We start from the raw sequence: 18,483 nt of genomic DNA on the forward strand, positions 1-18,483 counted from the left end.
CTGTCCCATGTTATGCAACATGTCACACTACAGTGGCAGCAGTGGTCCCTGCAGCTTTCAGTTAAGAGAAAGAGCCAGACAAATAAGACAAAATTTTGGAAGTCAGTAGACAAGGAGAGACAGGAATGATGTCCCTGATGTTTCTCCAGATTGCATTTAATGCTAATGAGAGCAAAAAGTCAGTCACTCTCCCAGCAATAGGAGACAGACACAAAGCTATAGACCATTTCCTTTAGCTTCCAGAAGATGATTCTTATGCAATCTCCTCTCAATTTCATGCCTGCTGTACTGCCTTGCAGATTATTAAAGTGAGTCTGAGATTTGTACCTATACCAATCAAGACAAAAATCAAGTATGAACTGGCAAGTAGGTCTCAAGTCTCTACAAAAACGTGCAGCTTCAGCTAGAAGGATCCTCACGCTGTAAGAGAAGGATTTGTTTCTCATCTTGACCTTGACAAAAAGAAAATATTTCCAAAGTGGAAGGGTTTGTTTGTTTGTTTTGCACTCCACCCAGTGATCTTCCCCAACATCTTATTTTAATGTATTTTTATTACCTCCAAAAAAATCCTACCTGCTAGCTATGTAATCAGTTAACAGTGAGTAAAGAAGATGCTCTTTGTAGGATTCCTCACAGTAGGAAAGAAAGAGATCTAATGAGTTTAAAAGAAAATTTATTCAGGTTACTGCACGCAGACCAGACCCTCTAGTTCCTTGACTCTCCAGATCTCTGGTAACACACAACTTGTGCTGCCTAATGTCACGCATAGAACCATTGCAGACCTGCACAAAGCACACATGAAAGGCATTACAATTTTATACCAACAGCTAGCCACACCAAAATCAAGCTTATGTTAGCATTGCATATATGATAGAGTAAGTGCATCTAAAAGCAAGATCCCCACAGACCACCGGGGGGCTCTACAGTGAAATACAGTCATGACTAATAAAATAAGGAAAGTTCATTTACCAAAAATGTAAATAATTTCCTCATGTGAAGGACAAAGGAATTTAATAAGCAGAAAACCACTTGAAGTAATAAGAACAATATCCGTTTCCACTGATCATGGTAACCGAGTGGATGTAATAGACTTTTGTAAGACATTTGACTTAGTACCACACGACATTCTGTTTAAAATAATTAGCACTATACAATATCAATAAAGCACAAGTTAAATGGACAAAGAGTTGGCTAAGGGACAGATCTGACAGTAGTCAATGGAGATGTTTCCATGCATCGTAACTAAGCCTAACGCTTTTCAACATTTTCATCAATGATCTAGAAGTCAATATAAAATCACTGGTAATAAAATCTGTGGAAGACACAAAGATTGGTGGAGTGGTAAATGATGATGACAGGGCAATCATACAGGGCGATCTGATTCACTTTGTAAGCTGGACCCATTCAAATCAAATGTGTTCCAATAAAACCAAATGCAAAGTTATGCATCTAGGAACAAAAAATGCCAGCTATACCTACAGAATGTGGAACTGTACCCTGGAACTCTGAAAAGGATTTAGGGGTCACAGTGGAAAAGCAACTCAACAGATTATCTCAGTACAATATTGTGGCAAAAAGGATGTGTGATTCTTGAACGAGGAGAGAAGTGAATGGGGTAAGGAGATAATTTTACTTCTGTATATGGCATTGATGAGAACCAAGACTAGAATACTGAGTCTAGTTCTGGTGTCTGCATTTTAAAAAGCATGTTGGAAAAACTGGGGAAAGGACAGGAAAGAGCCACAAAAATTATTTCAGGGCTGGGAAAAATGCCGTACAGTGAAATACTTAAAGAGCTCAATCTGTTTAGTTTATCAAAAAGGTTGAGGTGACTAATTACAATATATACACACTTCACGGGAAGAAAGCACTGAATACTAAGTGGTTCTTTAATCTAGAGGAGAAAGGCCTAACATGAACCATGGTTGGAAGCTGAAGCCAGATGAATTCAAATTGAATGAATTCAAATTGGCTCAAATTTTTAACAGTTAAAGTGATTAACTATTGGAACAAATATCCAAGGGAAATGATGAATTCTGCATCTCTTGATGCCATTCTGGAAGATATACTTTAGTCAAACACAAGTTATCAAGCTCACTACAAAGGAAACTAGGTGAAATGTAATGGTGTTACCTCTGGGAATCTAGCGTGGATATATGAGGAGCTTTGACTTTCCCTTTTCCTTTTCTTACAGCCAATACTCACCTAACCTTTACTCCAATGTAAAAGCGTTAACAAAATCAAAAGCATGTAAATGCTGTACCAATACACTTGTATGTTATATCCTCATCCCCTTCCCAGGGTCAGTTCTGAGTCAGACTAAGCCTTCCCAGGGGCACGATTGTTTCATCTATATTTGGAAGCCTCCAGACACAATGGGACCCCCAAATCCAGTTGAAGCCTTTGGACTCTATAATAATATAAACGTTTACTAATAATCTAATGCAGTATGGCACAGACTCCTTGAGCCAAGAATAGAAGCTCCTATGAGATTTGCAGGAGGTTATAAGATGTAAAGGAGAGCACTAGCAAACTAAAAAAAAAACATGAATCAAATCTAGCCCAGAACGTGTGTCACAGAAGCTCTAACGTTGGTTATACTATCAATACAAAAGAGAGTCAGCTGAAACAGAGAAGGTAGCTCCAGATTTCAGTTCTCCAGCGCTCATTCCTGAGAGATGGCGAGGGCTCTTAGTTTCTGTCACAGTCAATGGGAATTGAGGGGATCAACATTTTTTAGGATCTGGTCTTGATAGTTTTGTCAGGGAGAAAGTTATCATGACTGTTGATCATTATGGGAAGATTTATTCATAATTATCAGATTATTTGATCATTTAGAATGAGAAACTATTCCTAATTGGTCAAAGTAGGTTCAAGAACCAGGACACAATATCAAAACTAAGTATAATTAACTAGAAAATAAAGGCACTGCTATTTATCACAGAGCAGTCAAAATTACAGAAGTTAATAGTATAAGGAATACAAAACTAAATGGTATCAGTTTAAGAAATTGAGCTGATGCATTTCATAGTGTCGTGGAAAAGAATCACACTGCTACATTTTAGAGTAGGATCGGGTGCAGCTTTAATTGTGACACACACAATCACATAACCATAGCTATGGGGAATACTATAGCCATAGGGAAAACCCAGGTGGCTATAGGGAAGTCAAGCAGCATGTCTGGATGCTGGGCAAATGTACTTCATCTGGCTACCAGATACAAAAGACTTATATAGGGGTTGCTTAGGTTCATTTACACATAGATCGTATAGTGGAATTTGATTAACAGTTTATACTTAACAGGAAAGACAATCACAATGCACAGTGGGGCACACCAGACGCCCTCACAGGAACGCCCAATGAGTCACTTGATTATACAATCAGGTTTTCAGGGACCCTGGCTAACACCTGAAGATGGGTGGTTACACAATACCTGTTCAAATGCTAATTTATATGGAGTAAGTCTCTATGGGGCCAGTAAGACAAAGGGGGGCAGGTACTGGTACTTATCAAAACAGGTGAAGTCTGTTCAGACTTCAATAAGGCTTAAGGCTCATAACAGAGACTTGCCTCTCGGGTGTGGTTCAGAGACCTCTTGTGGGATTTTAACATCTTTATCCTAATTTCAGCTGAGGCATTCTGTTAATGGTTTAGCCTGGGGCTTCTATTTCAGTTTCAGGCTACAACTTCAGGCCAGGCCTTCTATGACCAGTTTCAGACCAAGCATTCTATTAATAAATGTAATGCTTATTTCTTTGATTCCACAATAGGGTTTGGAGTGAAAAGAACACAGATAAGATAAACCTAGAAGGATTTGCTTTATTTGGCCAAATCACTATCAATGCACAAAAACTACAGAGTATTATTTATATTTGGTTGTGACTCACAAAATGGTATGATATACATCAGGCAAAACCTCCATTTATTAATATATTCTTACTGGATTATTTCATTATTTCAAAGCTGTTAATGAATTTCCACATTATTCATTGGTTCCATGTTAGTGCCATTTGATTAGCTATTCACATGTACATTTTTCACAAAGGTGTTTGGCAAATGGCTGGTCTTTACGCTGATTCCAGTACCTGCATGCAAACAAGGTATTTGTTCGGAAAGTCATTTTAGTTATTCTCCTATTTAGAAAGTTTCATTTGCCAAATCAGGGAGCTGAAATGAGTTGACTAGTCACACCATGACTTACAGCCTGCAGCAAGTAAAGTAAAGATTTGGCATAAACTCAAAATTATTCATCCAAGTTTTTATGGCAAATATTAACTAATATTTTTGCAGAGGTCAGGATGAATTTGCAAATGGAAAAGAAGGGTAAAAATCAGGTAACTCATAATGAGAAGTCAGTCTGCTCTGATAGCAACTGTTCTGAATATTACATGAAACAGACCTGTGCTCTTATACTGGGAATTGTGTATTTAAAAAAAGAATTAACATGCGTTACAAGGGAGCTTTTCGTAACAGCAGAGTTAAGATTGGGTTACAGATTTCAGACCTTAAAAGATTTTAATTTATGACTATGGGGAGGAGGGGTGTCTTTTTGGGGATCAACAAAATACACCACTATGTAGTGACTGCATTATTGCTGAGGTACCTCATCATCTGTGCATTACACAGCAATGTATAGAAACAGGTTACTTTAATTCTGGGACTCACCATAACATGAATAGGAAAATGGATATAAAATTGCAGTGGGTCTGTTGTAAGCAAAGCTCCCTCTTATGTAGCAAAGATAGTCACCATGGTAACTTTTCTGTGCAGAAGCCATTAATGCACAGTGTGACCACTTATATCTGTATCTTTTTGCCTTAAGTGGTACATTGTGGTACTGTCCGGAAAGACTGAATAAAAGGATTAGTTATATGGTAAAAGCCTGTGACTTATTTAGTGGAGTTAGTGCAGAATTTTGTTGTTTCAAAGACAGTTGCCAGGCTATCTCCCGTTGCAAGAAAGGGAAGTTTTAACAGAAGAATGGGATAGATGAAGCTCTTCGGTACCAACTTATTAATGTTAGTGCTATGGCCTAATTCCGTATATGCACTTAGTTTCATGATTTCTAAATTAATCCAGGAATGGGGGCAGGAAAGATTTTTTTTTTTTTTTGCTCACACTGTAACTATGTGAATAGCAAAAATACACCTGACAAATTACCACAAAAATGTGCAACTCTTGGCCTTGGCTGTCTCCAACTAAAGCAGATGTTATGGACCTGCTGTGGCTTTCATAGCTGCCTAAGCTATCTGAGAAAGCCCTGCTCTGGAGTCAATACTGACTAAGCCTGATCCTCCACTCTAGGCACAAGTGCACTTGCACTGACTGAAGTGCAACATTCAGGACAGGCCGCAGCAGGAAGCTGGTGCAGAAGTCACAACCATAAATTAAGGAAAAACCTCAGCACTTTAAGTGAACCTTTAATAGCATGACTATTTCTATTTTTCTGGGTATCTATGCTGTCCCACCAGCACAGTACCTGGACATTTAAAAAAAGGATTATCACATCTCCAATCTTAAGCGTGATTCCAACTTCCACAACATGACATAATTCCTGACAAATCTAAGCAAACATTTGCTTCCATCTTGTGCTGAATCAAATCAAGAATAATAAAACTCCGCTAGTTGTATATATATTTACAAACATTTTAGAAGCAAGAACCAAAATAAAACCGTTAAAACACCATTTCAACTTGCCCGCTATCAGTGTTATGCTAGTAGGGGGCAGACCTTCAAATACTGGATAAAAGGCCCAGCCTATCCATACTCAGTCCTCAGAAGATTGCCGTCCTCAATGGCCTCAAGTCAGAGAGGTGTTCATCATGTTTTACTGAATGAGTAGCAAGTTGCAGAAAGACTCCTGAGCTTAGCTATTTGTTTCCTTTTTTGTATCTTACCTGTTCTAGTTACTCAGGTCATTTTAGATAGCCTTATATTATCAAGCTAGCATGACTGCAGTTGTGTCTAACAATTTTTATTTCGTTTGTTTTGTTCTGATTTGATTTCCATGCAGTTTCAATCTACATTGATCCTAATTTGTTGCATGTTTGTGACATATCCCACGTGGATTCATATCCTAGTCTTACCATTAAAAAAAAAAAGTTGAGTACGAACTATTTATCATATGTCAGTTTCTGTAGCATCTGAGTTGTACATTTACCCAGCTGCATTGCATGTGGATTTTCTATTCTCTCCTCTTACTAAATGTACAGATTTTGTACCTCTGTTTACGGTGTGAAATGTGCATATAAGCACAAAGGGCAGGCAATAAGGCACAGAATATTACTCAAGTTAAGGTTTAGCAGCACTTCTTGTTTTGTAATTATTTAAACCCTACCCCAAGTTTATGCATCATGAACACTGTTTTGTGCATAGAAAGGAGGCAATTTAAGATTAAAGAGAATGATTCAGTTCCTTGAATGTGCAGTTATAAACGGTACATTAAAATGATTTTAAAGACAATAAGCTATTAATGGCAACTTTAGGATCAGAGTCTGCTACCTGTAAGTAATATCTTATTATACATATTATTCAATTAGGATCAATTTGACCACGTGTAACAAGATACCATTCAATAGAAGGTTGACAGAATTGGGCTCATTTCTATTTTTTGGGGTGGGAAGAGAATGCAAGGCATTGCTTCCTGCCAGGTAATCTGAATTTTGAAGCAATTAATGGTGTAATAGGCAAAGCAGGGAATAGACTTTACAATATGATTCATCTCCTTGAAAATTTTATGCAAACAAGATTTGCATTTTGCCTCAACTAATTACTGATTTCCCCTGAGAAAACAAACCAATTTTACATGCACATCGGCACAGACAGATAGCCACTTCACATTTGTGGTGGAAAGAAGTTTTAAGTCAGAAGATCTAGTCTTTAAAATTAAGTTCTTGTAGCTGATTGGGTACTTTAAGTAACCAGCAGTAAGTCTGTGGAATTAATTCATTATAGCTGAAGGTCACAGTCAACCACAATAGCAGAATTTAGGGACTGGCTCATTTCCATGATCAATTTGTGTTTACACAAATAACAGTACACACATGACAAGCATAGTTAAATCATGGTTCAGGGGCAAACTTCACCCACAACAAGAGCTGGAGGCCCACCTGGTCAATCAGTAGGGTAGATCAGAACCTCCACACAGCTATTGATGCTTCTTCTTGTAGAAGTACAGACAGGGAGGTGCAGGCCTAAAAGTTGGCTCTTCACAAGACCTGAGAGCCTGGACGGCCTGTCAGATCTCTAAGGCAGTAACAGCACAGTTACTTCTCCTAGCCCATGAAAATTCAGTGTGCTGCGGATACACCAATGCAGGAAGATAGAAGAGCAAAAAGTAATAGTAGTGCAAAGAAGTAGCAGAGAAATTAGAGTTCAGACCAGATCTCATTAAAAAGACTAATTCTTTTTCCCCCTCATAAAAAGTTTTAATTCTTAGGAACATATAAAAATTTGTATAACATAGTCATTCAGAACTTAAGTTCCCCCTCCCTCATCCAAGTTTATCTTACTGGATCATGACTTGTCATTGGTATGAAGACCTGACACCCGACACTGCAACCCCAACACACTTGAAGTCCTTCTCCCATGAGTCTCCCTCTGAACTGAATGATAATGCTAATGAATAAGGATCAGGTTTCCACTTTGTTATGAGCTTAGGGGCAAAACTTACATTTGGCTTCTGCTTTAGGTTCTGATTCTTCAAGTCCTTGACTACAACAGTACCTGCAGTTAATCGGAGTACTCAGGAAGGGCCTGCAAGACTGGGCACTTAAAACATGCATTCCACTGAAAAGATGGGCTATTTTACAGAGCGCTGTAATTAGTCACTTCCAAGTTTGGAAGTCTAATGAGATGCATTTATACAGTAATTATAGATATAACTTGCAGAATGAGGGAAGAGTATTTGCTTCAGTTAATGCTTCAGTAAATTCCAGGCGTAATTTAATGTATTCAGGCAATGGCTGTCTTGCTAATTTGATACACTGATAGCTCTCATTTCCCCACAGTCTGGAGTATAATTCTAAGTAACCTTACTTAGCACGGAAACTAGCTCAATGACTGAATGATGACATTACTGTCTTTTCTACAGTTAAGCTGAATGGCGCACAAAAGGCTGTTGCTCACTTCCAAACAACACAGATTCTGATCTTTCATGGAACACAACATGAAACAGCTGGTGACACTTAGAATTAGGCTAGAGGGGGGACATGATTTTACAAGTGAAATGAAAGTATTTGACTAAAAAAAAAACCCCAATATCTAATTGTTGCCCCTGTTCAGTCAACATGTTACATTTTTAGCAAAAAAACATTAAGAAGATGGAAAGTATTTTTCAATGAAGTCCAGTTGACACTTTAAAGCCAATTTTACACTTTATGAAGTTACTGGTCTTTTTAAAAAACCTGTACGTTATCAAGTGTTCAAGCAAACAATTCAGCTGGTTCCTCGCTATTACATAATCCCTTATAACTCACCAGGCCCAAAGCACCCACTCAAGTAGGGGCATTTATTATTATTACTACTACCACATCCTTCCCGTGCCAGTGTTAGGGCACAGCGCAGAAGCTACCCTCTTCCATAATTAGGGTTCTTATAATTACTTTTAGCACTTGCAGCTTCTAAGCTAGTTTAATGTTTTTCGAGTTTATCAAGTTTGCTTCACTATCTCACAAATTCAGACTGATTTGATATTTGTATAGCTGTGCAGAGTTAAATCGATCTTCTGTTGTAATTGCTATGAAAGAGTCTTGTCTACAAGACCTATAATTAGTCTCTTTCTGATATTTTCATGATTTGCATTCCCAGAATCACAGTTGTTTTCTATGTATCCAATTCTGTTATTAAAAAAAAAATTAAAAATTAAAAAAAATTTATCTTGTTTCTTGACTTCTCTGGTGAAACATGCTCTTTAATTAACCACATTTTTCTGAGAGATAAAGCATGCATCAAACATAGCAAAAACACTTACATAGATAGTTTTGTGACTATCTTCAGTAAAATCAAAGGATTTAAAGATATACTCTGCCTGCTTCCTCATAACATAAATTAAAGAGAATGCCTGAATATCTCCAGTATCCTTGTAGCATTTAATATCAATATGGAATCTTGCAAAAATAGTGCTTCCATTCTGTCCACTCTGATGATGTGTCAAAACTGAAGTTTTCTAGGGTCATCGAAGAATGCCATGTTGATGAGATTGATCATGCAATCTTTGCTCCTTTGTTGCTTCTGTTTGCAACCTTTTCTGCTGCTTTCCTTCTGTTTCTGTTCTCCTCTGGCACTAGTTTGTTTCTGACACCATGCCATGTACACCTTGTACATGGTAAGTTGTAGGGCTGGACCTATCAGATATAGACTGGCTACAGAGTTTCATTGTCAGAAAGATACACCAGGGATGTGTCTTCCTTAAGATTTTTTTAATGTACTGCCAGGTATGGCTGAGGTTAGCTTCTATAAGGGATGTTACAGCAGAACAGTAGAATACAGTTTAGCGTTCCATTACAGAAGGTAGAAGGGATGTTGTGGTGGGTGTGGAAGAAGGAGGAGGTAGGGAAATGTGTGGGAGGTCGTGGCAGTGGGGAGAAGACACTCTTGCTGCAGCTCGGCTTGGCTCAGCAGCACAGAAGATGCTAGCACAGGCACTGGTCAAGGAACACCACTGCATCTTGCTCCACACAACCTACAGGACCATCTGCATTTATTAAGGGCCCCCTATTTTTCCCCCCCATCATTTGAGCACTGGTCAGGAGGGATCTCTTTTTCCCCAAACACCACTGAACAGCTCTGCCACTTTCATTAGGACAATGGTAACAAGCTATTTAATCAGTAAAATTTTCAAATTTGCATCCGCCTATAAACATCAGTTATGGTAGAACTGTGCATTTAGTGCTGGTGAAAGTTGTCATATTGAGACTCAATTTCTCTTTCAGGGCTCCCCAGAGCAAAGGGAGCAGGTGAAGAGAGGCAGGAACTTATCCTTTGCAACCCAGAGATGGGATAAACACAGAAGGCTGAGGTGGTGGTTGCAGGGCAGGGGAAACAAAGGAGCGTTGCTAGAGGCTGGCATTAGCCACCATCAACCCACATCCTCTTAGGCCAGCTGTGCTCTCTGGGGCAATGCAGATCATAAGACGCAGGATCAGAGGTGGTGCTAAACCACTGGTGACTTTAAGCAAGAAAATTATTGGGACCCCTTTTACCTCCACACTCATCCTAAAAATACTAATTTCATTATTTCCACAAACTAACAAAAAGAAAGTATTAATACACCTGTTAAAATATCCACACTAAATCAGATATATGGTATTTTAGGGGCAATGCTAAATGAGGGGCCCCTTGAGCAGCTTGGGTCCCTCTACAATTGCTTAGTCTGCTTATGCCTGGCATCACCACTGCCCAGGATGAAGCATGTGAGCTAGGGGCAAAGCATTCTCAGTTGAGGGGATGGGCCATAGAACAAAACTGCAGAGGAGATGTGAAGAATCCAGAGTCTGACCATCTTTAGGAAACTTTCAACGCCATCCTATCTGAGAAAGCCTGTCTGCCATAAGTGACGCTCACAATATGAACAGCCCTTTTATTCTCCCCACCTTCCTCCAAAATCTTAAAAACCTACCTGAAGGAGAGTTCCGACTCCATAAGTGGAGACATGCTGGAGACTCAGTGAAGCCACTGGGGAATCACCTGGTGCGGATTTTACACAGGAGACACCCAGATACTATGATGATGGGCAGCAGAATAAACCCTGAGATAGGACAGAGCTAATCTATTTATCTTACTCTGTCAACCCCATTCAGCTCTCCAACAGCCCCAGCTTCCCTCCCCTCCTGGGTTGATACCACCCTTTCCCTCCCCTGCCCCCCTGTTCCTCCATGGGGTGGAGTAAGAACCAGCATGGGGGGAAGGGGTAGAGAATAGGCACTGGTGGGGAGACAGGCTGCAGGCGCAGCAGGTGCCACAGCAGCCTCTAGTGGCTGCCAGGATACACTGCAGCTGGCACCCTGCTGCTGGTGCCAAGTCCAGCTGGAGGAAGGACATCCACTCAGAATGGGCTGTAGGAATGCGTGCGCAACACACTGCTGCCTCCCATTATCCAGATGTGCTGCCAGAGCTGCAATAGGCAGAGGTCCTTTCTTCCCCGCAGCACAGGCCTGGCTAGGGTGCTTCAACTCCTACGGTTCTGCAGCAGTCTCATTCCTCCTCCCACCTCTAATGTTCTGGCTGGGATGCTAAAATTAAATGCCAGGGGAGGGTGAATTAAATGCTGGGGTCTCTTTCCCTCCTTGCTTCAAGCCGCTGGGCTGTACACGTATACTTATTCATTTTTGCTTAAATGTGCATAACCACTGGTGTGTTTTTTCACTGGGTTGGCAGGGATGTTTTAGCACTGCCATACCTCAAACATTTAAAAACCATGAGATTTTAAAACCACACCTTTAAAAAAAAAAAAAAAGCTCTTTATTTGCCCTGAGATTTTTGAGAGTTTAGGATGTACTTGTTGGGGCTTGTCCCCGTGGTGCATTAGTCCAAACCAGAGAGGTGTAAATCCTAGGTGTACCAGCATATCTTGCACTAACTGTCTGAGGCAACCCTGCTGGTACACACTAAATGTTCCCTAGTGCACAATGAGATAGTGCCACATCAGTATGCACTAAGGAACTGTTATCGTGCACTAACAGGGTCCCCATGGCCATGTAGCACATGACATGCTGGTGCCCATTAGAATTTACACCCCAGCTGGTGCAGACTAATACACCATGTAGTCAAACTTTTGGATTACGTTCACATGCTTTTCTTCACAACCATGAGAGCTAGAAAACTTTTAAATGAAAGTAGAGATTCTCACAAACTCATTCCAGGATCTGGAGCTTTGAGGAAAACATTAAATATTGAGTCATCATAAAACTGCAAGAGTTGGCAAGATTAATGTTTTGCAGTGGAACTCTGCAAATCACAGAACAGAATTACAGCTCCTGTACTAGATTAACTTCAAGTGGCCCTGGGGTCTTCATCTTACACTTACATTGAAGGGAAGGCTTCTACAGAATCTTGTTTCAGCAGGTTGCACACAGATCATTTCACACATCAGACTTAAGCACGTGCTTAATTTTATGCACTGAGTAGTCCTCCTGAAGTCAATAGAACTACTCACAGTGCTTAAAGCTATGCATTTAAATAAATCTCTGATGGATTAGATTGTAAGTAAGAAATTGCACTCAACTTTTACCTAAATACTGTAGAACTTAATAGAACATCAGGTCTTAGAACTTATTAGATAATAAATGAGGGTTTTTACTAACCAATTGCTGCATATGCATAAAATACTTGAATAGCCTTATCTCTGCCAAATCAAATCTCTTTTATTGGACCTTTGAAATGCTTAGCAGCAACCTAGCAACTCTGTGCCCGGACAAACTGAATTTGAAAATACCACAAATCTTAAATTGAAGAGAATTATCTTCACTATACTGAAAATTATTCAACAGTTCTTGCTTAAATTTTCAAAATAAGACTTCTGACACCAAATTTCAAAAAGCACTAGGCCACTGAAAAATAATCCAGGATTACAAAATGTAAGTGTACAAGAGTTAAAATGGCATTACAAGATGATGCATGTATCCAAGGCTTAGAAGTTCTATTTTGTACTTGAAAGCATGTGATGGTGTAAAGATTTTAATATACTTGTCTGAGGGGCAGAGCTGAGGCGACACCTTCATCCTTAAATGTGACTTCTTGACAACTGAGTGCTTCACTTTGTTACTGTAACATTCTCAGTCTAGAATTGTCTCTCTAAAAATTGCATGTGTGGAATCATCTGCTAGATAGCACTTGAAACTTTTTAGCAAATCTCAAGAAAAGAAGTCCCTTTCCAGTGAGCTTTCAGTATTACTAACCTCAAATGTTCAAAAATCATAAATGAGGCCCCAAAAATGAGATGTTTTAAAACATTTGCCTTCTAGTTCTGAGGAGGGCTGAATATGTGATAAGAATGTCAAAAGGAAGCAAAGATAGCATGGGAGAAAGGGGATACCAAGACAAGACATGGAAGACCAAGTATATGAAGGAAATACTCTGCCAAGAGAAGTTTAACCCTCAGTCACAATTAAACAATTCTTGTTTGCAGTGTTGTTGGAGCTGTGTTGGTACCAGGATGTGAAAGTTACAAGATATGTGAGGTAATATCTTTTATTGGAGCAAGTTCTGTGAGTGGAAGGAAGGAACCAGCTTTTAAATTACACAGAGCTCTTCAAGTCTGGGGAAGGAAGCAGGGTATCTGAGCTAAGTACAAGTTGGGACAGATTGTTAAGCAGAAGAAGTAACAAGTTGGAGGTGGTCACTTGAAATGAAGTGGGCAATTGGAAATTAAATGCTGCATAAAGGATTTGAAGAGCAAAGTAAGGGTAGCAGGCAGCGTGGTGTGTTACAAATTGATGAAATGAGCCATAAACCAGCGTCCAGTTCAATCCATTGCTGTTGGTGTCTAGCACAGTTATGAATTTAAGTTCTCAGGTTTGCCTTTTGAAGGTGTTGTGCAGGTTTCCCTTGAGGACAAGTACTGAAAAATCAGACATGGAGTGAGCATTTTGTGAAAAGTGTTTGCCCACACATGATAGACAAAAACACCACACACTATCATTTTTCAAGTTCATTTGAGAGTGTAGAGATTGTCTGGTGTCATCCATTTAGTTACATATTGGAACTGATTTTCCTAATTATTGCAAGAGGTTATCTTACAGAGGCAAGGTAAGACAGAAGTGTTAAGGCAATATGGTTCTGAGTTACAGTCCATTAGAAGACTATTATAGATACTAATTTGAGGCAATCCTGTTTATAATTAAAGAATGTATAAAGCCCTGTCTCCTTTAAGGCAGGAGGAATCAAGCCAGGAGAGTTTCTATGCTCATAGTTCCAAGACTTTTTCAGACAGCACTTAATCCAAAAATCCTTTGAGGTTTTTCTCAGGTAGGCTTAAAGAGCTGAAATCTCAGCAATTGTTCCTAATTTAAAACCCCTTTATTAAAACTAGGATTTTAAATCAATTAACTCCTTAACAGGCCTAAGGGGCATTTATCAAGGCCTCTTAATAAGGCTAAGAGGAATTTATCTTCAGAGAAAGCAAGGAGTGTACAACAGTGAGGACAACAACCTGCCATATTACCAGTGTTTTTCCAAGAGTCTGGAGGCATAATGTGCTAATGCCCAGGTATCAGACAAGTTAACCACAACCATCTGTGTAAGCAGTGGTTTGTAATGTACCGGCTATTCAATGTCATTAGGAGACGTTACTCTTATTAGCACTCTCATACTGGAAAAATGAGTCTGTACTCCTAGTCACAGGCTGCAGAAAAGCTACCACTCCGATCTCACCTTTTACTGCTTTTTAAACTCAAGCATTCTGCTTTTGCCTTCTCAGTGTTGGATGTTTTGAAGGGACTGTGGGGGGCAGGGGCTCCCTCAAGTCCCCTCCAGAACCCACTTCTGCTCCTTTATAATGTCTTTCTTTTCCCCCGCCTCAACAGACACCCAAAGGGAGGGCTCTTCAGGCAAACAAACAAAAAGTCCTCTTCCCTCCCTTCTGAGAGAGAGGAGTCCATAGGAAAACAAAAAGTCAAGGGTGACAGTCTTCCTGGGCTAGCCCTTTGAGCTTAGACTAAAATGGGGCCTAGCTATCTCCAGCCTCTCCTCTTGGGTCATGTCACTTTGGGAGCAGGGAGACCTGCCAGTATCTCCCTCCCAGCAGCCCTGTCTCTGCTATCCAAGGCACAGCAACCATCTTCCTGTTCACCACCCTGCCCTAGGCAGGTTTTCCCTTAGGCTCCCACATCCAGGCAGAATGAGCTTTGCAGCTGTGCCCTGGTGGTGCTGAAGAAGGCCCTGAGGACTTCACTGGCCTCCTCTCCGCCAGAGCGAGGACATGTGACCTATACGGTTCCAACATTATTTTCCTGTCTGATGCACACAGATCCTTGCCTTAAGGAGCTTGTCATCTAGATTCATAGCCTGATTTACTCTGGCACCAACCTGAACCTATACAGCTGCAGCTGGCGTCCAGCCAGCTTCATGCTCTTGATCTAGTCTCAGAGGACAGTTGCACAATCTCTCACCTTCTCATTCTCCCACCTCAGAATTAAAACTTCCCTGCCTGCTGGAGCTGCCCAGTCAGGCACATGTCCCTCCACGCCTGCTCCCTCACAGTCAGGGGTAGCGGGGATCCCACCCACTGAGCCATGGGGGACCCTAGCTGGGAAGCTGTTCACAGGACAAATTTCCACCCTGCACCAGCTCTCTCCCTAAAGTCAGGACTTACAGGGCAGCCTCCTGCTCTGGCTGTGAGCTCTGGGTCCAGGCATGGCCAGCAGGGGACAGGCAGGCAGGTGCTTCTGCTGCAGCCGCGCTCCAGCCTGGGACATATTCATCCCACCCAGAGGCGACAAGTAGCTGAGGCAAGTGGGGTGGCATGTGCCCCTTTTCTCCAGATGCCTCTGGCACGGAGGTGCAGAAGCAAGGAGGCAGTGCTCCCTCTGGTGGTGGTGCTCAGTGTGTCCCTGCAGCCTAGGGAGGGAGGAAGCAGCAAGCTACCAGCTGACTGTCAGCTGACCTCCTCCCTCACCCCAGGAGGCTGTTTTGCCTTCCTGCTGGCAGGGAGCGCTCCAGCAGGGCTCTGTGGCACCATCTCCCCCTCAGCTGGCCACATCCCCACCAGGACCTGGGAGGAAGGCAATCAGCGCAGCAATCTTTGAATTTTTTTTTTTGAGCACAGAGCTGGGCGCTAACTGGGCCACAAGCGGCCCACAGGTTGAGAACCACTGATTTAAATTGTAAGCTCTTGAAGGCAGAGAATTTCTCACTGTTTATATAGTATTCATCACAATGGGGTCTTGATCTCGTTTGGAGCCATTAGATACCATAGTATTACAACAATCTCTGGTTGCTTGTAATAAACAGGCTGTTCAAACAATATAGGGGAGGTATCAAGGGAGTAACTTACAAAAATTAACTTAACTACAATTCACTAATTTGACTTTTTCCATAAATTGACCAGCCAGGCATAGTCACCACAGACATCTATCTGGACTCTGTTGTCATGCTTAAATATAAAAAAGTATCCTACCAAAGATACAAATGACGTAGTATGTAATTGGGGGCGGAGCGGGAGGGGGCTTTAAACCTTCTAGTCTCCCCTTGGGCTGTCTGGACTCTGATTGTCACATATACCGTGTTCTATCACCATCTCCTTGGAGGTCCACTATCTTTCTCTCCATGCACTGTTCCATAAAGAACAATTTTAGGCAGTCAGTCATTCTGGCAATGTGGCTAAACCGTTCCAGCTAGACCCTTCTAATGACTGTAGGCATGTACTGCACTTTCCATCTTCTACTGAGGTCATCATTTCTTAGTCCCTCTAGCCTCCCCACACATAGAATACTTCATTTCAAATCTCTGCAGCTTTTGCTCCCACTGCTTTGGCAGGACTCACATCTCACAACTGTAAAATAACGTGGGTACAATGAGCATTGTATATAATCTGGCTTTAGCTTTGGTGGATGCTGATTTAAGGTTCCAATTGTTTTTCCTCACAGGAATGAGTTTGTGTAAAGTACAGGTGGATTGAAATTGGACTTTGTCCTCAAGGATATTCTGATACTTTGACATTTGTTCTTACCCCAAGTTAGGAGGAAAAGTGAAAGTATCATTTTGAACACAGGAGGTGGAGTAGTTTTAGGAGATTGTTAAAGCGCTGTCTGTATATCTGTGAAGACAGTGCCAGTAGATAGCGGGCAGACTTTCCATCCTCTTAGTCAACCCCCTACTCCTTCCCCTCAAGGGGACTTCCCAGATTCCCCTATTTCCTACTAACTCCTCCAATGTCAAGAGTCCCATGGAAGGAGATGTACACCAACAGCTCTTTGAAGTGTGCAACATGGGGCCCACAAAACCCAGTAACTGTTGATGCCCAGGGCCCAAACTAGAAGAGGGAAATTGCAAAATTCCATTAAGATGGGCCTCATGCCTTTACCTAATACCTGAAGAGGTGCTCTCCAACCAGAATGGGGTGCAGCTAGCCCTGTAACTGACAGATGGGATGAAATCAAACAAAAGAACTGAGGAATTATCAGAAAAATATCCTAACAAAAGCTGCTGTCCTCTGCTTTTATTCTCAAAAGAAGCAGAAAACCCAGCTCCTGGGTGATTTAAAATTGGAATGAATAAAGCTTTAAAAATAAAAAAGGATCAATCCACTGGAATAGACTACATAACAGGTAACTTGAGGTCTTTTCCATGTCTGATTTACTCACCTTTAAAACATCTCTTATATCCTTTATTTAGCTCCTAGGAAGTAATTGCAAGTGATTTAAATATGCTGAACTAAAGCTCCTTCATCCTAAAAACAAACATCGATTCCTTAGCATTTGCTTAAAATTGCTCTTGTAGAATAAATATTAGTGTTCACATCAATCACTTTTTATAATAAAGGAATTGTTTACTCTATTCTAGTGCTGCTAATGAGTACACTACCACACAGATTGCTCACAAAAGTGGTACAGGGTGGGATCCTTCATGTTGAGACTCAAGTTTTTTTTAATACACTTATAGAAATCAATAAACAGAAAAAAATTGTAACCCTCAAGTTAAATAGAGTCACTTTTTGAAGAGTTTCATTCACATAGTTGCACAGCCTCATAGCTGCTCAGGCATATGCCTCTCCTCCTGTATACACTTGAGAATAAAATAACTTCAAGTGCCTGAACCGTATTAGCCCCATTGCTATACTGATTCTAACAGTATGGCATTGAAAATAGCTAGGACAATGCCATCAGCTGTCAGTGTTAGAAGATCTTTTGGTGCAGTGATGTTTTGCAGAACTCTGCATCTTTGCTTCTCTGCATAGATTCTCCTATGAGGGAAACCCATACTAATCATGGACTTTTCCTTTTGGTATTAAACATAAAGAACAAGTTTCCCTGGTTCCGAGTGACACTGAGATTAAATGTCATTGGGAACTTAATTCTTGATTGACACAGAAAGAGGAGGTGAAGGTAGCATTGCAGTATGAGGGCACCAGGTTTCCCAATATGAGCTCAGTAACTTACTGGAGACAAACCAGCAAAGAAAGTCAGTTCTATACTGCAACAGTCAACACTCCTGGAAACTAAGGTCCCCAATCTTCTCTCAGTGAAATCAAGTTGACATTAACTCCAGCAGGAGTCTGATGAGGCACTAAAGTGCTTGTTTTCATGGCTAGCTGACATAGCACATCTGTGTTGCATTGTACAGGAGATCCTGTATGTACAATCCATGGGTGCAGGTAAGGCTAAATCCAACTGTACAGAGCACGTTTTTAACCCCAAATTCCACTGCCTATATAGAGAACCAGAATTTGGTCCACCAAACAAAAGGTGCTCAGTGCTTCCAGCTGCCTTTTTTGGTGTGATCCTGTTGCACTAGGGTCTGAAATTCTTTGCACTAGGAGCAGTTATA

The 18,483-nt window shown here is 40.9% G+C and overlaps 1 long non-coding RNA gene across 1 annotated transcript in view; it reads right to left on the reverse strand.

Annotated features, from left to right (window-relative positions):
* Positions 1 to 656: 656 nt before the first annotated feature.
* Positions 657 to 18,483, reverse strand: part of LOC137154133 (uncharacterized) — a 34,957-nt gene continuing 17,130 nt past the window's right edge. The window contains exon 3 of the long non-coding RNA XR_010920102.1: positions 657 to 782. This is a non-coding gene — a long non-coding RNA (uncharacterized lncRNA). The remainder of the gene's footprint in view (positions 783 to 18,483) is intronic.

Source organism: Emydura macquarii, unplaced genomic scaffold (assembly GCF_026122565.2).
Source record: "Emydura macquarii macquarii isolate MOO-44397 ecotype Brisbane River unplaced genomic scaffold, CSIRO-AGI_Emac_v2 contig_295, whole genome shotgun sequence".
In the NCBI taxonomy this organism is placed as follows: domain Eukaryota; kingdom Metazoa; phylum Chordata; order Testudines; family Chelidae; genus Emydura; species Emydura macquarii.